Source organism: Lepus europaeus, chromosome 5 (assembly GCF_033115175.1).
Source record: "Lepus europaeus isolate LE1 chromosome 5, mLepTim1.pri, whole genome shotgun sequence".
In the NCBI taxonomy this organism is placed as follows: domain Eukaryota; kingdom Metazoa; phylum Chordata; class Mammalia; order Lagomorpha; family Leporidae; genus Lepus; species Lepus europaeus.
This window is the reverse complement of record NC_084831.1, coordinates 38547325-38564883: the sequence shown is the minus strand read 5'-3', so window position 1 is coordinate 38564883 and position 17559 is coordinate 38547325.

Genomic DNA, 17559 nt, shown 5'->3' with positions numbered 1-17559 from the left:
TCTGACTGTGCCTGCCTGAGCCTCCTGTTGTTGATACAGCAAGCTAACTCAGTCTGAGTGGCCTAAAACAACACCAATTTGTAGTCTCACAGTTCTGGTGCCTGAAATGTGTTTCCCTGGTCAAAATCGAAAGTATTTCATGAGCTTCAAGGGACAGTCCACTCCCATCCCCAACCACATTTCAGCTTCTAGAGCTCTGTGCTATTCTTCCATGATTGGATAACACCCAGTTAGATTGTCAATGATCAGCTCCTAGACATGAACTTGGCTCATTGCAGATGTTAAGCACAGATGCAAAATCTCCTCAAGGTGATATCTGGACTAACAATTAACTAGACATCACAGTCCACCCCGTCTATCTGGCATCCATATACACCCCCTCAAACCTACTTAATCTGGAAGTGAGGACTACGCCAAAGTCATTGTTTGTGAATTATCCTGCATACAGCTGAGAGCATATTTTACCCTCCAACCCCAAAAAGAAAAAAAAAAACACATTGCTAAGTCATTGATTATGGTCTCTCTTCTCCTTAACATTCTGTAACTTAAATACTGAAATGATGCAATTAAAGTTGAATTTTATCGATATATCTTATTTTAGATGTAAATTAGATATGAAAGGGGATGAAAATGTGGTATACACACAAAAATATTCAAGACAAAATACAGAAGAAATAAGCACCACAATTGCAGTCCTTGTTCTGCCACTGCTCATGTGGTCAAAGCTGGTATTTAGGGGTCAGCGCTGTGGTGTAGCAAGTTAAGCCACCGTCTGTAGCACTGCCATCTCCTATGGGTGCCAGTGCAAGTCCCAGCTGCTCCACTTCTGATCCAGCTCCTGCTAATGTGCCTGGGAAAGCAGCAGACAATGGCCCAGGTACTTGGGCCCCTGCATCCTCGTGGGAGACCTAGAAGATGCTCCTGGCTCCTTCCTTTGGCCTGGACCAGCCATGGCTGCTGCAGCCATTTGGAGAGTGAACCAGTGGGGAGACGATCTCTGTCTCAGTCTCTCCCTCTCTCTCTCTGTACTCTGACTTTCAAATAAGTAAAAAATAAATGTTTTTTTTTAAAAGCTAGTATTTACAACTATTTTATTCTACTACCCATCCCATGTCGCCATACCCTTGGCAAACACCTCAGCCAATTGTAACTTTTAGTTGTCGGGGGGGGGGGGGGCTCCAAACCTTTATTCTTGCAAAATCTGGCCCATCTGTAGTCTTTGTGGAGTTGGGTTGTATGTTTCAATTTATGTTAACCACAGGACATGGTAGCACTAAGCGATGCCCTATGATATCTTCTGTATTCCAAACATGCTTTCCCTTATTTTAATTTTGCATTGACAGCCAGGATCAGGTGCCCCAGCCAGCAGGGTAGCTAGCTTCCGTGAGGAACACGATGTACAAACAGCAGTCATGACTGCAAGCTCAGCAGAAGAGTTGCTGTGTCTCTGGATGGAAGGAAACATCACCCTCTCTGGAACTAAGACCTTTGTCCTTCAGGAACAGGATTGTAGGCACAAAGCCTAAACTTTACTATTGGTTCGACAAGGAGATTGCTGAGTGGGGCCACTCCCGTCTCCATCCCTTGATTCCTGGAATCCTGGCTAAGGGGGAAACAGCACCGAGCAGTGGGTATTAATGCATAGAGCATCCCAGCCCTCCAGGGTGCGGTCACCTGGCTGGTTCTGTGCACCCAGGCCCTGCGGAGGCCACTCCTCTTGTTCTCAAATGCATAACTGGAAGATACATAGTCAGTAACTGGCATTCAGGAGACTGATGTGCCCACCTTTATGTGGCCTTCCCACTTGTTCCCATGCCAATTTTGAAGATCCCATTGCTTCCTAGTCAATGCCCCCATTTTAATGGAAGATATTCTGCAAGACCGGGAATTCAATTTCTATTATAATTCAATCACTGGAAAGATGGAACTCTGAATTTTTTTCCAGAAATCTCGGGCCTGAATTACAGCACACAATGATTTTCCTCAGGATAGATGGACACGTCGAGGTTATTTATGTGTTGTTTGTATGGGGAACAGTGACAGAGACAGGAGACGGGCAGCTGCTTAGCACAGACTCCAGAGAGGAAAGCGTGGTGCCACCACTGGAACCACTGGACAAGGTCACATCAGCCAAAGCCCCCTCCATGGCGCACCTGCTTGGGTTCTCTGTCCAGTTCTCTATGCAAAATGAGTAACACCAGCGCTGACCTCTGGGTGGCTCACGAGGAGCACTTCGGTTTCACCTCATTAGCATATCTATGCAAAAAAGGTTGTTCTGGCAGCTGCTCCCTGATTGGCTCACAGGCTTCATCTTATTAGCATAAATAGCCACCAATCAGGGAACGTTTCCTATTTAAAAACATATCAAACCCCCCAGGCACGACCTTTTCTTTGGCCACCAGTTCGAGGAACTCTTCTGGCACTGGGAGGAGCTTTCTCTCTGTGTTTCGTTGGCTCTGTATTTCTGTATTCGTTTTCTGTATTTCGTTATTAAGTCCACTGAATCAACTTCATTTGCATTTCTCACACTTCCTCGTCCGTGTGCCTTAACCTTCGTAGATGGGAGACAAAGAACTTGGCAGAAAGGCGGAGCTCCAACAGGAAAGAACTGTAGCTTTTCGAAAAATTCGGCAGAAAAAAAGTCTGCAGCATTTCCTGGGGTCTCATCTGCGACTGTCAGAGGGTGAGTGAAAGGGACCACTTTTGCCTCTTCCCTTGGGGACTTTCCATTCCACCATAGTCCACTATCAGTGAACAACCCCGGGGCTCCGTCAGCCCAGTTACAAGTGCCTCGCATGGCTGCTGGGCAGAGACAGGCTTACGGTCGCACACTCAGTCAACCCCCCTGCACCTTGTGGGGCTGGGAATGTTGGTCTTGACCTGTCTCGGTCTGCTTTTGAGAAGAGCTGTCTGATGCTGGAGACCGGGCTGAGGTCTCAGAGCAACGGAGGGCTTCTCCCCAGCATCGCCCCAGGCTCCTTCGCTGGAGCCAGACTCTGACCACCCGTTAGGGTGTTCGACTGAGATCCACATTCTATTTTTGCTTATGTTGGCCTTTCCTAGATAATGGTGTCCGGTTGGAGGTTTTGTCCTGATACACAGACTGGTTCCTACTTAAGCATTTTCCATTCTCATTTCGTTAGACTGGATGAGATTAGAAAGAAATTATTTCAGAGTTAGCTTTTCTCAGAAATCCAGCTAGCAAGAATGCCTGATTCTCTACCTCTTTGTTCCACGATGGGTTTGCATGTTGATGTCCTTTTCTAATTCTTTTAATCAAGGCTTTTCTGTGTTTGGTAATGAACCAGGTAGTAAGTTAGGGGAAGATGCCTTCCGTGTAGGGGTTGGGCAATACATCCACGGGAAGCTCTACCCCTGGTCAGGTTGCCACTTCAGGGAAAGGGAACCACCTGACAGGCATAAGATAGGTGTGTGTGTGTGTGTGCATGTCACTCCAGCCAGGCAGCCACACTGGCTGAAGACAAAGGTGAGGCAAAGGGTGAACAGGTGTTTTAACCCAGCCCAAGCTGGCAGATTCGACAAGTAGGCCAGATTCTCTAAGGGGAGACTAATAAAGGCCCAGTAAGATTAAATAGCCCAGCACTGTCAGGTCCAATACACATCAAAAAGGGGAGGCTCAGCCAGATGAGAAAGTCAAAGTTAGGCGCAGGCACAGGTCACTACTCCTGCCAGGTTAACCCACTTGTGAGTGCCAGGTCACACACACACACCCATGACCTACAGGATCAAGGGACCCAGGGAGAGACGACAGAGGTCAAAGTCAGGTGCAGGGGAGGCTGATACTCCTGCAGGTTTGGCCTCCCCCAGTTGTGAACACCGGCATGTCACGTACTCACAAGCCAGGGGCTCAAGGGGCACTGTGAACCGGATAAGGGAAGAAGAAGGGAACGGAGGGAGGCCATTTTCTCTTCCCTTTCATTCTGGAAAAGGGCCTCCCAAAGTATGTGAGGCCCCAGGAAAAGCTGAGTAGTGCATCTTAGGTGTAAACCCTGGGGATTCCTTAGGCCCTCAGCCCTTGAAGGGTCAAAATGCTTTCCAGTGCCAGTTGGAAGCAGCCAGCTCAGACAGCCTAGCTGCATGCAGGAGAGAAAGACCAGCCCTGGGTGAGGGCGGCTAAAGCTAATCTTGAGAAACGAGAGGCACTGCATCAGAGAACCCCTGACTGGGGTCCCCAGTGATATCTCTCAGCCCAGGACAGCAGCGTCCCTCCACCCAGGACCTCTGGCAGGAGCCTTCCTGGTGATGACCGCCCTTCCTCACCTCTAAACATTTGAGTGTAAGTTAACAGTCCAAATTAAACGTGGTGCCCTGAACTCTCTCAGAGGCCTGCTCCTACAGTCTGGTGGTGTGTACTTTTGCTCTGTGGCCCTGGCAGGAGGCTCTGAGCTGAGTGTGTCTTAGACTCTAAGCTGAGTTCTTTCTGGCGGTCCACTTCCACTGTCCTTGTGACGTGTACTTTGCTTGCTATAGTAAATCTTTGTCATCTATTCTTGCTATCTAAGACCATCTTGGGGGGGAACTTCAAAATTCCTGACAAGTTTGTCCTTTCCTATCATTGTTCTCTTTCGTCTATGACCTCACAGAAGGTACAGGTTAGATGGTTAAGTGCTGTAGGGTTGGGTACCACTGCTAGAAGTGTCCTGTGACAGGGTTACCTGGCTGTGGCCTAGAGGACACCTAGCTTCTAGAAAAGTCATGTTCTGTGCAGGTTTATGTTGTCACTTGTGGTCATCAGCTGTCACCATTGGGGTACACATTGTTTGTCCTCCAAGTTTCTCTTTGATAGCATCTCTGGAAGCAGCAAACCAGAGCAAAGGGAAACTGAAGGCCTTTGCCTAGGACAATTCCCAAACAAGGCTGGAAGGCCCTCGTGCTTGGAGCACCCAGTACCTGTCTCCCGGGATGCTTCTCTAATATCAATTTCTTAAGTCACCTATATATATAATTACTAAGTATAAATTGGGAAAAGTAAACTCTTAGCATCTTAAATTTTATATTAAAAAGGGACCATTTGGATCTGCTGACAAATAGTCAATAAATAAACTAAAATACACCTTCTTTTAGAATGCAACTGTCCACTGTTTCAGGCTTGCTAACTCTGAGAGTTTTCTAGGTATGAGATTATTATATAGCTCTGTTCATTATATTCTTGTTGGCTTTGCTATATATTTTCCTTTTTGAGCTTTGTGCATATTGCCTGTCGAGTTCTAGGTACGACTCCCAATGGGATAATGGTGGCCTGACTTTTTGAGATAAACAGTAAACTCCAGGTATAATCAACCTAATGCTCACTTCTAAAACATCTTTGTTGCTCAAATGTGGCTGAAATGTTTCTTTCTTTTCTTTAGTAAATATAAATTTCCAAAGTACAGTTTATGGATTACAATGGCTTTCCTCTCCCATAATTTCCCTCCCACTCGCACCCCTCCCATCTCCCGCTCCCTCTCCCATTCCATTTACATCAAGATTCATTTTCAATTATCTTTATATACAGAAGATCGACCCAGTATATGTTAAGTAAAGATTTCATCAGTTTGCACCCACACAGAAACACAAAGTGTAAAATACTGTTTCAGTACTAGTTATAGCATCACTTCACATTGGACAACACATTAAGGACAGATCCCACACGAGAAGTAAGTACACAGTGACTCCTGTTGTTGACTTAACAATTTGACACTCTTGTTTATGGCGTCAGTAATCTCCCTAGGCTCTAATCATGAGTTGTCAAGGCTATGGAAGCCTTTTGGGTTCGCCGACTTTGATTTTATTCCGACAGGGTCATAGTCAAAGTGGAAGTTCTCTCCTCCCTTCAGAGAAAGGTACCTCCTTCTTTGATGGCCCCGTTCGGCTGAAAGGGTTTCTGATGCTGATCCTGGTTGTCAGCCCCCCCAACCCCCACAACATGGAACCAGGGAAGACCAAACAGCTAAGACAAAGGCTAAATGGCAACATGGAACAAACAGAGCTAGCTGTGGAATGACTGACCAGTTGTGCTTTCCTGGAAAAGATGTCAATGAGGGGAATATGAGAATTAAGATGAAGTCACTGATGTCAACACTAAGCAGAATTAAATAAAGCTGAGAGATAACGGAGGAAGGGTTCTTACGCATTGTCTGATAACTATCATTGTAAAATAGTTCCCTAATGTATTCTAAATGTCTCTATAACTGCTCAAGGACAAACCTAACTGGGTCCCCTGAGTGACTGGCTAATAAAACAGCTTTAAGCATTTTAGATCCACAAGGATCTCTAGAATCTCTGGCAATTTCATATGGGTAATGAAATGGTCCTAGACTATCTCTTTGTCTCAGAAGGGGGTACTTGTGCTGTTCTGCATGATCACTTTAACAGGCGTGTGTGTCAATAGCAGGTGTGCATGCCAATCAATAACGCTAGACAAGTTAAAAACTCAGGTCAGTCCCATTTTAGAAGCTGTGAACCTGGTGAGGAAGGTCCAACAGAAGCTTCTACCACGTCAATCTGGAAGATAGGAATCTGGGTTATGGTCACTTCTATTCCCTTATCCTCCTTATTGTATTCCTGATCCTACTCTTTGGCCCATGCATCCCAATTTGCCTTCCTATGTTCATCTAATCTCATTTAGAATCAAGCTTCAGATGAAGACACAAGTGAAGCCTCACTTGCAGACTTTTTCTACAGGGGACCCCTAGAAGGGTCTCTGGAGGAGCTGTGGCTGCTGTCCCTCAACACCATCCCTCCCCAGCTTAGAGCAGCCAGAGCAGTTGTTGCCCCCTTTCCTAACAGCAGTTAGGGTCACCTCTTCAGAGGGGAGATTGATAGAGAAAGGAGACACACAGGTTCTTAATACAGATAGGTAGAGAGGGACGTGGGACCCCAAGGAAGAATAGTGCAATTACTGGAATCACTGGGTGAGGCCACATCAGCCAAAGGCCCAGATTCTGTGGACCTGTTTGAGCTATCAGCTTCTCTATGCAAATCAGTTACTCCAGCTCTGACTTCTGAGTGGCTCACAAGGTTGCTTCAGTTTCACCTCATTAGCATATCTAAGCATATCTAATATATATGGTGATTCTGGCAGCTGTTCCCTGAGTGGCTGGTAGGTTTTCATCTTGTTAGCAAATATAGCCACCAAGTAGGGATGGTTCCCATTGCAAACATAAAAACCCCTAGACATGACCTCTTCTTTAGTCATCCCTTTGGGGACCCCTTCTGGTGCTACCAGGAGCTTTCTCTTTCTCTTTATCACTTCACAGGTAAAATATATATATAGACCAAAAATGAAAAGTTGGAAAAAAGATATACCATACAAATGGAAATCAAGATGACTTGGAATAGCTATACTCACGTTGGATAAAACAGACATTAAAACAAAAACTTAAAAATGAGACAAAGAAGTACATTATATATTGATAAGAGGACTGATTCAGGAAGAACTCCTAACGATCACAAATACATATTCATCCAACACATGCTCATCCAAAAATATAGAGTTAATGTTATTAGACCTACAGGGAGACATCAACTCCAACGCAACAATAGCAGGTGACCTCAACATCCCACTGTCATCAATGGATTGTCCAGACAGAAAATCAAGAAATACACATCAGAGTTGAACCATCAGCAAATGGACCTACAGACATTTACAGAACCGTTCCTCCAACAGCTACAGCACACACAAATTTCTTATTAGCATATGGAACATTTTATAGGCTAGACTACATATTGGTCCACAGGTCAAGTCTTAGTAAGCTTTTAAAACTTGAAATCATGCCATGTATCTTCTCAAGTCTTAAAGGAATAAAATTAGAAATTAACAACGAGAACAATAGAGAACTTACAGGTACGTGGAAACTGAACAATGTGCTCCTGCATGACCAATGGATCATTGAAGAAATTAGAAATGAAATAAAATTTTTTGAGACAAATGAAAATGAAAGCACAACACATCACAATCTGTGATACACAGCAAAAGTAATAGTAAGAGGGAAGTTTATAGCAATAAATACATACATTAAAGAAAAGAAATATTTCAGATAAACAATTTAACAGTTCATCTCAAGGACTTAGAAAAGCAAAAACAAACCAAACCCAAAATTAGTAGGAGGCAAGAAATAAAAAGAATTATAGCAGAAATAAATTAAATTGAAGCTAAAAATGCAAAAACATAAACAGATGAAAAGGGCATTTTTGAAAAAGATTAGACTAACTTTTAGCCAGGCTAACAAAGAAGAAAGAGAAAGAACTCAAATAAATAAAATTAGAGATGAAAAGGGTGTCATTACAACTGATACCACAGAAATACAAAGGAACATGAGAAACTAGACAATTACGTGCTAACAAATTGGAAAACCTCCAAGAAATGGATAAATTCCTGGATGCACACAACTTACCGGGATTAAACCAAGAAGAAATAGAAAATGAAACAGAACCATCACAAGCCCAGGCTCTGTTGTATCTTGGGCATGGAGGACACAGCAGTGTTTCTCTCCACCTCACCACCTCGGTCCCGTGAGTGCTTGGCTGCTCATACAAACTGACTTTCCGACAGAGACAGAGGCGATGGGAGACCAGTGGGAGACGACTTGAGACAAAGTGCCAGCTGACAAGCAACAAGACATGGTGTCAGCCTGTTGTGGGGAAAGGGTGCCCAGCTGCAAGTTTAACAAGAGAGGAATTCACAGCAGAGACATGAAGTGCAAAAATGGGGGCAGGATTTATTTAAAGAGATTAAAGAGATAGCACTTGCTCAGAAGTGAATGAAGGCAAGCTGTGAGAGAATTACACACACCCCGGTGCAGTAGCCCTCTTTAATGAGTAGGGGGTGGCACCTTAACTGAATATACAAATGGGGTGGGGTTGGGTTAGGGTGCAGTATGTAGAATGATCTCTGGAAAAGTTTTATGGCATCTCTACGTGGAGCTCAGCATTGTCACGTTCATTGCAGGGTCTTCCCTCTGGGTGGAGGAGGCTCAGGTGCATCATGGGAAAACGGGCATGCCAAATTGGCATGGAAGGGGCTGGAGTTTTTTTGGCAAGGCAGGTCTAGGCACAGAGACTGCTGGAAACCTCGCAGTTCCTTTGTCCCTCACTAACTCCATGCCGACCCCACACCAACCCCACAGTCTGAGTCACAGCTGCCTTGGAGGCTGCCATCTTTGGACATCTTGTGATGGTGCAGCAGCTTGTAGACGGTGCCTTTCCCATAGAAGGGATTATTCACAGGAGGCAGCACCGGGCCTTTCAGGTCTCCAGTGGCCTGGATATGGGATTAGGAATTTCTGGGGGGGTGGGGGAGGATGTGGAAGATTTGGGTGGAGCAGGCCACTGACCTGGAGCAGGAGAGGGGCTCAGGGTAGCAATGGCCTCGCTCTTTTTTTTTTTTTTTTACTTATTTATTTGCATGCATTTCATAAATACAACTTTAGGCCCTTTATTATGAGAAGCTATGTTTAATTTTGTTTCACTTAATTTACTGCAATTCATCTGCTAGTGAGGAATCCCAAACAGGGTATCTGGAAGTATCCCAGGGAACAATAGGCCTTATGAAGGGAATGGAGAAGGGGATATTCTCGAGCAAATTGCCAAGATCAAAGTTGAGTTGCTTGTGTAAACCTTAACAAAAGGGACTGAATAATACACCAAGCTGGGGCGTTCTGAAGAGTGCTTCCTCACAAAGGCTGGCAGCTGTCATCAAAGACTTCACAGCAGAAAGCCTGGCATCAAGGCTACTGCAACCTGACCCGAACGATACCCCTGCGAGAACACCTGCCCACCGACCGTGTGTTTACCCCTGAACTGATGCCACCCTAGCTATTCAATCCTTGAGGCCAAGGATTATTGTTTCAAAGTAAGGCATGCAACCCTCATCTCGCCTGGAAAACTACCATGGCATGTGTGTTCTCAGTCCAGTGCTTGGTTCTTCCCAAATAAATACCACAACATTTCTGGAAAATATTTCTGGCTGTGATTCAGATCGACATTTCTGGTGTGTGCAAGTGGGGTCTGAAGCGAGATCAGTTCAGGAAGGCGTGGAGGACTCCTGAAACCCGATGGACACTGACCTGGAGCCTTTTGCACTCTGTTCCCACAGTTCTGCCCTGAGTCTTCTCTCAAGTCAGGCACCCCTGTTTCTTAGAGAGCCTCTGCTGACTTTATTTGGAGAAGGCGCCTTTAGTGAAAGACCTTGCATCCCTTGGGCAGACTGCAAAAGACTTTGCCCGGCAGTGCCTTTCTGGTGTAGGGACGCTGTCCTTGGTAGTACTCCTATTTCCACAGGACTGAAACTCCCTGAGCACTGCTCCTCTCCTCTGGGAAATGTTCTTTTGGTTTTCATGCCTCCTTTAGTATTTTGTTGGATCTGCATTCCTAATTTGAAACTTTTGTGAGCATCTATTTTGGTTTCATTGGGTTTGTTTACAAGCATCCACAAACGATTTGCCTCTTTAGAATTCTTCTCTCACTAGTTGGTTTTCAAAAATCTTCTTAAAGTAAATTGAAACATTCTAATTGGTGGGCAACAGACAGACAATTAATGCCACCAGGGAAGTTGCCACCATCTGAGGACTCAAATCTCCAAAGGGGAAGTCTCATCTAAGAAGATTATCTGCTCGTGGGCAGGCAGGAGTATTACTTGGGCACCTGCCAGGCAGGAGACAATCTCTGTACACCTAGGGAAACCTTGACCTTTGTTTAACCTTGGGTTAAACAAAGTAGGGCAAAGTCCATCTGCTCCAAAAAAAATAAATAAATAAAAAGGAGAGTAAGAAAAAATCCTGTGCCAGGTATACCTGTCAAAAAAAAAAAAATTCTGTGCAAACCCTTAAAAATCCCTGATTGGCTTACAGAATGTTCTCTGCACTTGCTCGAGAGATTGACAGGAAACAGAGTGGGCGGCCCAAATTCTCAAAAATGCAAAGACTATCCCTCCTCAGGGACCCCAGATGGACACATTATGGTCCAATCTCAGGCACGTTCTACATTTTTATTAAAGGGAAAAGATAATTCTCAAACTGCAATCACAGGGTTAAATGTACAGACTGTTCAGCTCGCTGGTTATCTTGCTCTCACTTTTATTCTTCCATCTGTTTTGAATCTGTTGACGTTTTGGCTTGTATTAAAATGAAGACAAACTGAAATGAGAATAGGACAAAGTCTGTTTAAAAGTAGAAAATAGGAAATCAAAGAACTTTCAAATTACTGGTTTTGAATGTTATAGCAGTCCCATGGCAACCTAGATAGCTAACAGTCATCCCTTTTGGAAATGAAAATTTAGGTTTGCCTGACAAACAATGCCTTAAGGTGATGAAACAGCTGAAATATTAAGAATCTGAAAGGCGAGAATTCAATAAATATTTACAAAATCTCATGCTTCAAATCAAACAGCTCTGCTTTATTTTTAATCCACCACTGGGCACCGGTCAAAATCTTGAGCTCAGTGCTCAAATATCTCTCTGACATAAAATTTACTTTGACACAATAGGCTGAGAAGAAAAAACAAAGATTAAATAACGTTTTAGAAACAGTTTCTAAAACTATTTCCCACCTATGCTGATTAAACAAGCAAACAGACTGACAAATAAGGGGAACATTTTGGGGGCTAATGCTGCGGCACAGTGGATTAAAGCCTTGGCCTGCAGGGCCAGCATCCCATATGGGTGCTGGTTCAAGTCCTGGCTGCTCCACTTCCGATCCAGCTCCCTGCTAAAGTGCCGGGAAAGCAGCGGAGGATGCCCCAAGAGCTTGAGCCGCTACACCCACGTGGGAGATCCAGAAGAAGCTCCTGGCTCCTGGCTTCAGATCAGCTCAGCTCTGGATGTTGGGGCCATTTGGGGAGTGAACCAGTGGATGGAAGACCTCTCTCTCTCTCTCTCTCTCTGTCTGTCTCTACCTATCTCTGTAACTCTGCCTTTTTTTTTTTTTAATGACAACACATGAGTTTAGGCCTTCTTTCTTTTTCTTTTTAAAAGATTTATTTATTTATTTGAAAGTCAGAACTACAGAGAGGAGAGCCAGAGAGAGAGAGAGAGAGAGAAGTCTTCCACCTGCTGGTTCACTCACCAATTGGCTACAACAGCTGGAGCTGCGCCAATCCGAAGCCATGAGCCAGGAGCTTCTTCTAGGTCTCCCAAGTGGGTGCAGGGGCCCAAGGACTTGGGCCATCTTCTAGTGCTTTCCCAGGCCATAACAGAGAGCTGGATCGGAAGTGGAGCAGCCAGGACTCCATATGGGATGCTGGCACTGCAGGCAGCGACTTTACCTGCTATGCCACAGTGCCGGCCCCAACTCTGTCTTTCAAATAGATAAAATAGATCTCTTTTTTTTTTTTTTTCAAAGAGAGTAACATTTTGGTTATTAAAGTCAAAGTTGTTTGGAGTTTTATTATTTCAGCCAATTCTACTTAAAATGTAAGCATTTAAGAATTAAACCCTAAATCCGTTTACGACTGAAAAATGGGGAAGGAGAGGGGGTGATAACAGAAACTTTTTAAAATCAAGCTCTATGGAAACTGCCATACCCAGAAGTTTGGTTCACAGCTGCCATAAGACTAGCTATCAGGGTAAATAAAAATTGTAGAATTCGGTCGTGCAGACAGATAGGTGAACATAATTCATCTCATTTTGTCACAAACATAATTTGGATTCTACTGATTTTTTACAAACCAGTGAGTGCATAGCACTATATTTCTCTGCCTTGTGACTAAAATACACATTGAAAACACTAAGATCTCTCTTGGTAAGTAATGGAAACATCAAGTACTCAATATAAATTCGATTTACCCAGCTGCTGGCCTCCCACCTTACTCACTGACTTCATCCTCCCTCTGAAAAGGGGCCAGAAAGGTCAGGCCTGACTCATCACGACCAGGTGGGTGGCTGAGCTGGGGAAGCCCTAGACAGGGTGGTCTGTGGGTCGCTGGCAGCAGGAGACAGAGCGAGCTCATGGTGGCCACGCTCAGAGAGCACAGGACGATGACAGCTCAGCACCGCTTTTATCCCTTGCCGTGGGGGAAAAGAGGGAGCCAAATCATATGCAAAAAGCTCAGCATCTCGGACCTGGCACTGGGGGACATGGAGCCCTGGCGCCAACCAAAGACCTGGACGGGAGAAGGGCAACTGTGTATCCACATGTGAAAGAATGATGCCTACCCTTGCTTACAGGGTAGACACACACAGAGCAATCAAGCATGAGAAGAGATGGGGCTCCAAGGTGGCTCGGCTCCGCCACGGAGAAGGACCAGAACAACAAAGCAAGGACCGTGTTTCCAAGAGAGCGACTGAGGGAAAGCTTCCGAAAAGAAGAGATGGGAACTGGCAACAGCACGGAGACCGGGACAGCCGGCAGAGAGGGGAGAAAACGCTTGGCCGTTCCTCCCCTGGCTCCCCAGCTGGGGGAGGGCGACTCCACCCTGCAGGGAGACACAAATGCATCTTCACTGCAGACCAGCAGCCCTAACTACACAATCCCGCAGTCGTCGCTGGCTTAGACCCAGAGTGGAAAGCTGACTGCGGTCCAGGGGACCATTTTACCCAGAAAAAAAAAAAAAAGAAAGAAAGAAAGAAAGCCCACTTGTTCTTCCCTTCAAGTCCCAGACCTGAGCTGTTCCAGCACAGCAGCTACCTGAGTCGGTTCATCCTGCGGGCAGGTGGGCTGCCGCGGTCACCTGCAGAAGCCCCCAGAGCCAGGGTCCTTCATCGGGGGAGGGGGGGCAGACCCCTCTGCATTTTGGAGCTACAGGATTGCTATGCCCAATCCCCAGAGACACATTCATGCCCTGGGGAGACTAAAGATGCTCCCCTCTACTTCTTGGATCTCAGCACCAGGTGCAACCAACACACAGCCCCAGTGGGACAGAGGCCACCCCTCAGCATCTCAATCCTCAGACCTCTGGGTGGCCAGGGCACAAACCCCGTGTCACCCTTTCATACCCTGTGGGGCTTCAGGAGGATCTCCTGTGTGTCTTGCAGCTCTAGGACCGTGGCTGTTGGGGCTATAGTCCCTGGAGTAACGCATAGTCACCAGCAGGACCCAGGGAAGGATCCATATGTATTCCTCACTCCAGGCCTGTGGCTGCCAAGGCACAATCTCCAGCATAACCTGCACTCATCCTGCGGGACCTGAGCTGGATGCTTCCTCTGTCCTGCAGCTCCAGGACTATGACTGCTGGTGAGTCACTGAGCTCACTCCTGAGGACCCTGGGGACGAATCTACCTGTATTCCACTACTCCAGGCCTGCAGATGCAAGCCCACAAGCTCCAAAATAGCCTACATTTGTCACATCGGATCTGGGTAAGACACCCACCAGGACCGACACTGCTGGGACTTGACTCCTGGTGCTGTATTCACCAAGGCACCCATACACATCCCATGGGACCTGGAGAAGAACCTGCATCCTACTGCTCCAGACCATGCCTGCTAGTGCACAGAGCCCAACAAACTGTGCCTCACTCATGGAACATGGGTAAGGTATTCTCCACATCCCTCAGTTCTGGAACCGTGGTTGTTGATGCTACAAGTCCTGGTATCACCCACGCCCATGCTGCAGGACTTGGGGGAGATCCAAGCTACATTCCACAGTCCCATGGCCACAGCTATTGGTGCCACCAGGCCCAGAATCATGCAAGCAGCTTGCTGGAGGGAGGGATGTGAGGATGGTACCCTCTGCATCCTACAACACCAAGAATATAGCCATTGCCTTCACAAACCCCACTGGGATTGGCACTCCACTATGTGGGGCCTGAAGACACGTGAATTTGGAAGCCTGGGTCCACTACAAAGTCATACCACTACCTCTGTGAACTCCCGCAGATTGGATGATGGTGGCTCTCATAGACACCACAGACACTGATTACAGCTGAAGAAATCACATGGAGGTTACACTTTTGGGCTCAGCTGAAACCAAAGCTAAAGCAACTACCAACTGACATCCACATCCATCTAAAGGATTTCTGTACATACACAATTACCAAAAATGAACTTTGAAAGCATAGAAAACCTGAATAAACCAATAACAACTAATGAGATTAAGCCAGTAATTAAAGGTTTCTAACGCCAAAAAAGCCCAATACCAGATGAATTTACTGCTGAATTTTACCAAACTTTTAAGGAATAACCACTGAAACTACTTCAAAACATGTAAAGGGATGGGAGTCTTCTAGATACATTCCACAGGGCCACCAATTACCCTGACACTGAAACCAGATAAGGACACAACAACAACAAGCTACAGACCCATATCTCTAGATATTTTGCCTACAGACAAATGGAAAAATTCTCAACAAAACACTAGCAAATAGAATCTAACAGCACATAAAGAAGGTTATACAGCAAGGTCAAGCGGGATTTCCCAGGATGCAAGGATGGTTCAACACACACAAACCACTAACATGATGTATCACATCAAGGAAATTAAGGACAAAAACCACATGATCATCTCAATAGATGCAGAAAGAGCATTTGATAAAACTGAACACCTCTTCAAGATTAAAAAAAAAAAGAAACCTCAACAAAGAAATTGCCATAAACAGAAAAAAGGCTATAAATTACAAACACATAGCCAACATCACGCTGAATGGGGACAAGCTGAAAGTGTTTCCTCTAGGATCTAGAGCAAGACAAAGACATCAAATTTCACCCCTCTTATTCAACAGAGTACTGGAAGTCTTAACAAGAGCAGTCAGCCAAGAGAAAGAAAAGAATTCCAAATTGTAACTCAAGAACCCAAATTATCCAGTTTGCAGACAGCATGATTTTATATAACAGAAACACCTAAAACTCCACTAAAAAACCATTTAATTGATACACAATTTAGAAAAGTTGCAGGATACAAAAAAAATTACAATAATGAGTAGCACTTTTTATATCAATAATTAACTTGCTGAAAAAGAAATGAAGAAAGCAATTCCAATCACAATAGCCACAAAAGAAAGTAAATATAGGGGCCGGCTCTGTGGTATAGCAGGTAAGGCTGCTGCCTGCAGTGCAGCATCCCATATGGGCACCAGTTCAAGACTCAGCTGCTTCACTTCCTATCCAGCTGTCTGCTGTGGTCTGGGAAAGCAGGAAAAGATGGCCCAAGTCCTTGGGTCCCTTTACCCACGTGGGAGACCCAGAAGAAGCTCTTGGCTCTGGCCTTTGGATCAGTGCAACTTGGGACTTTGTGGCCATCTGGGAAATGAACCAGTGGATAGAAGACCAACTTCCCTCCTTCCCTCCCCCCCCACCTCCACCTCTCTGTAACTCTGCCTTTCAAATAAATAAATAAATCTTTTTTTTAAAAAAAAAAGAATGTAAATATAGGAATAACCTTAATCATGAAACTGAAAGATTTCTACAATAAAAACTACAAAACAGTGATGAAAGAAATTAAAAAGATATATGAAAATAAAAAAAATACCATGTTCATGGATTACATAAATGAATATTGCTAAAATGTCCATACTACCCTAAGAAATTGGTTAATTCAATGCAATCCTCATGAAAGTATCAATGACATTCTATATAGAAATACAGAAAAATCTAAATTCATATGGCACCACAAAAGACTCCCAAAACCCCCCCAAAAAAATTCAGTAGAAAAAAACAAAGTTGGAAGCCTCACAACATTCTTAAAGCATACTACAAATCTATGTCATCCAAAGTATCATGGGTCTGGTATAAGAAGAGACATTGGAATAGTATAAAGAATCTAGAAATAACCCCATGGGCTGGCACCATGGCATAGCAGGCAAAGCTACTTCCTGCAGTGCTGGCATCCCATATAGGCACTGGTTCAAGTTCCAGCAGCTCCACTTCTGATACAGCTCTATGCTGTGGCCTGAGAAAACAGTAGTAGATGGCCCAAGTTCTTGAGCCCCTTCACCCACGTGAGAGACCCAGAAGAAGCTCCTGGCTCCTGGCTCAGATCTGCCCAGCTTTGGCTGTTGCAGCCATTTGAGAAGTGAACCAGTGGATGGAAAACCCCCACCCCGCCTCTGCCTCTGTAACTCTGCCTTTGAAATAACTAAATGAATAAATAAATCTTTTAAAAAAAGAAATAACCCCACACATCTACAGTCAATTGAAGGAGAAAGGACAATTTCTTTAATCAACGGTACTGAAAAAATTGGATATCCACATATAGGAGAATGAAACTAAACTCCTACAATTTAACATTTACAAAAATCAACTCAAAATGTTTTAAATATCTGAAGCTATGAGGAGAAATACAAGGGAGATATTTCAAGATTTTAGGATAGGTGGTGATATTTTTAGATAAGCTCCAAAACACAGGCAACAAAAGAAAAATAGACAAGTAGGATTGCAGAAAATTAAGTGGTTTCTGTTCATCCAAAGATATATTCAACAGAATGATAAAACAATTTCAGAGTAGCCTAAAATAATAGGAAGCTAGCCATTCAACAAGGAATTAGTATCTAGAATTTATAGAGAACTTGAAACTCAACAGCAGAAAAAAAAATAATAAAGTGAACTGAATAGGCATTTTCAAAAGAAAATACACAAATTATCAATTAGTGTGTGAAATAATACTCAATATCACTGATTTATCATCAAGAC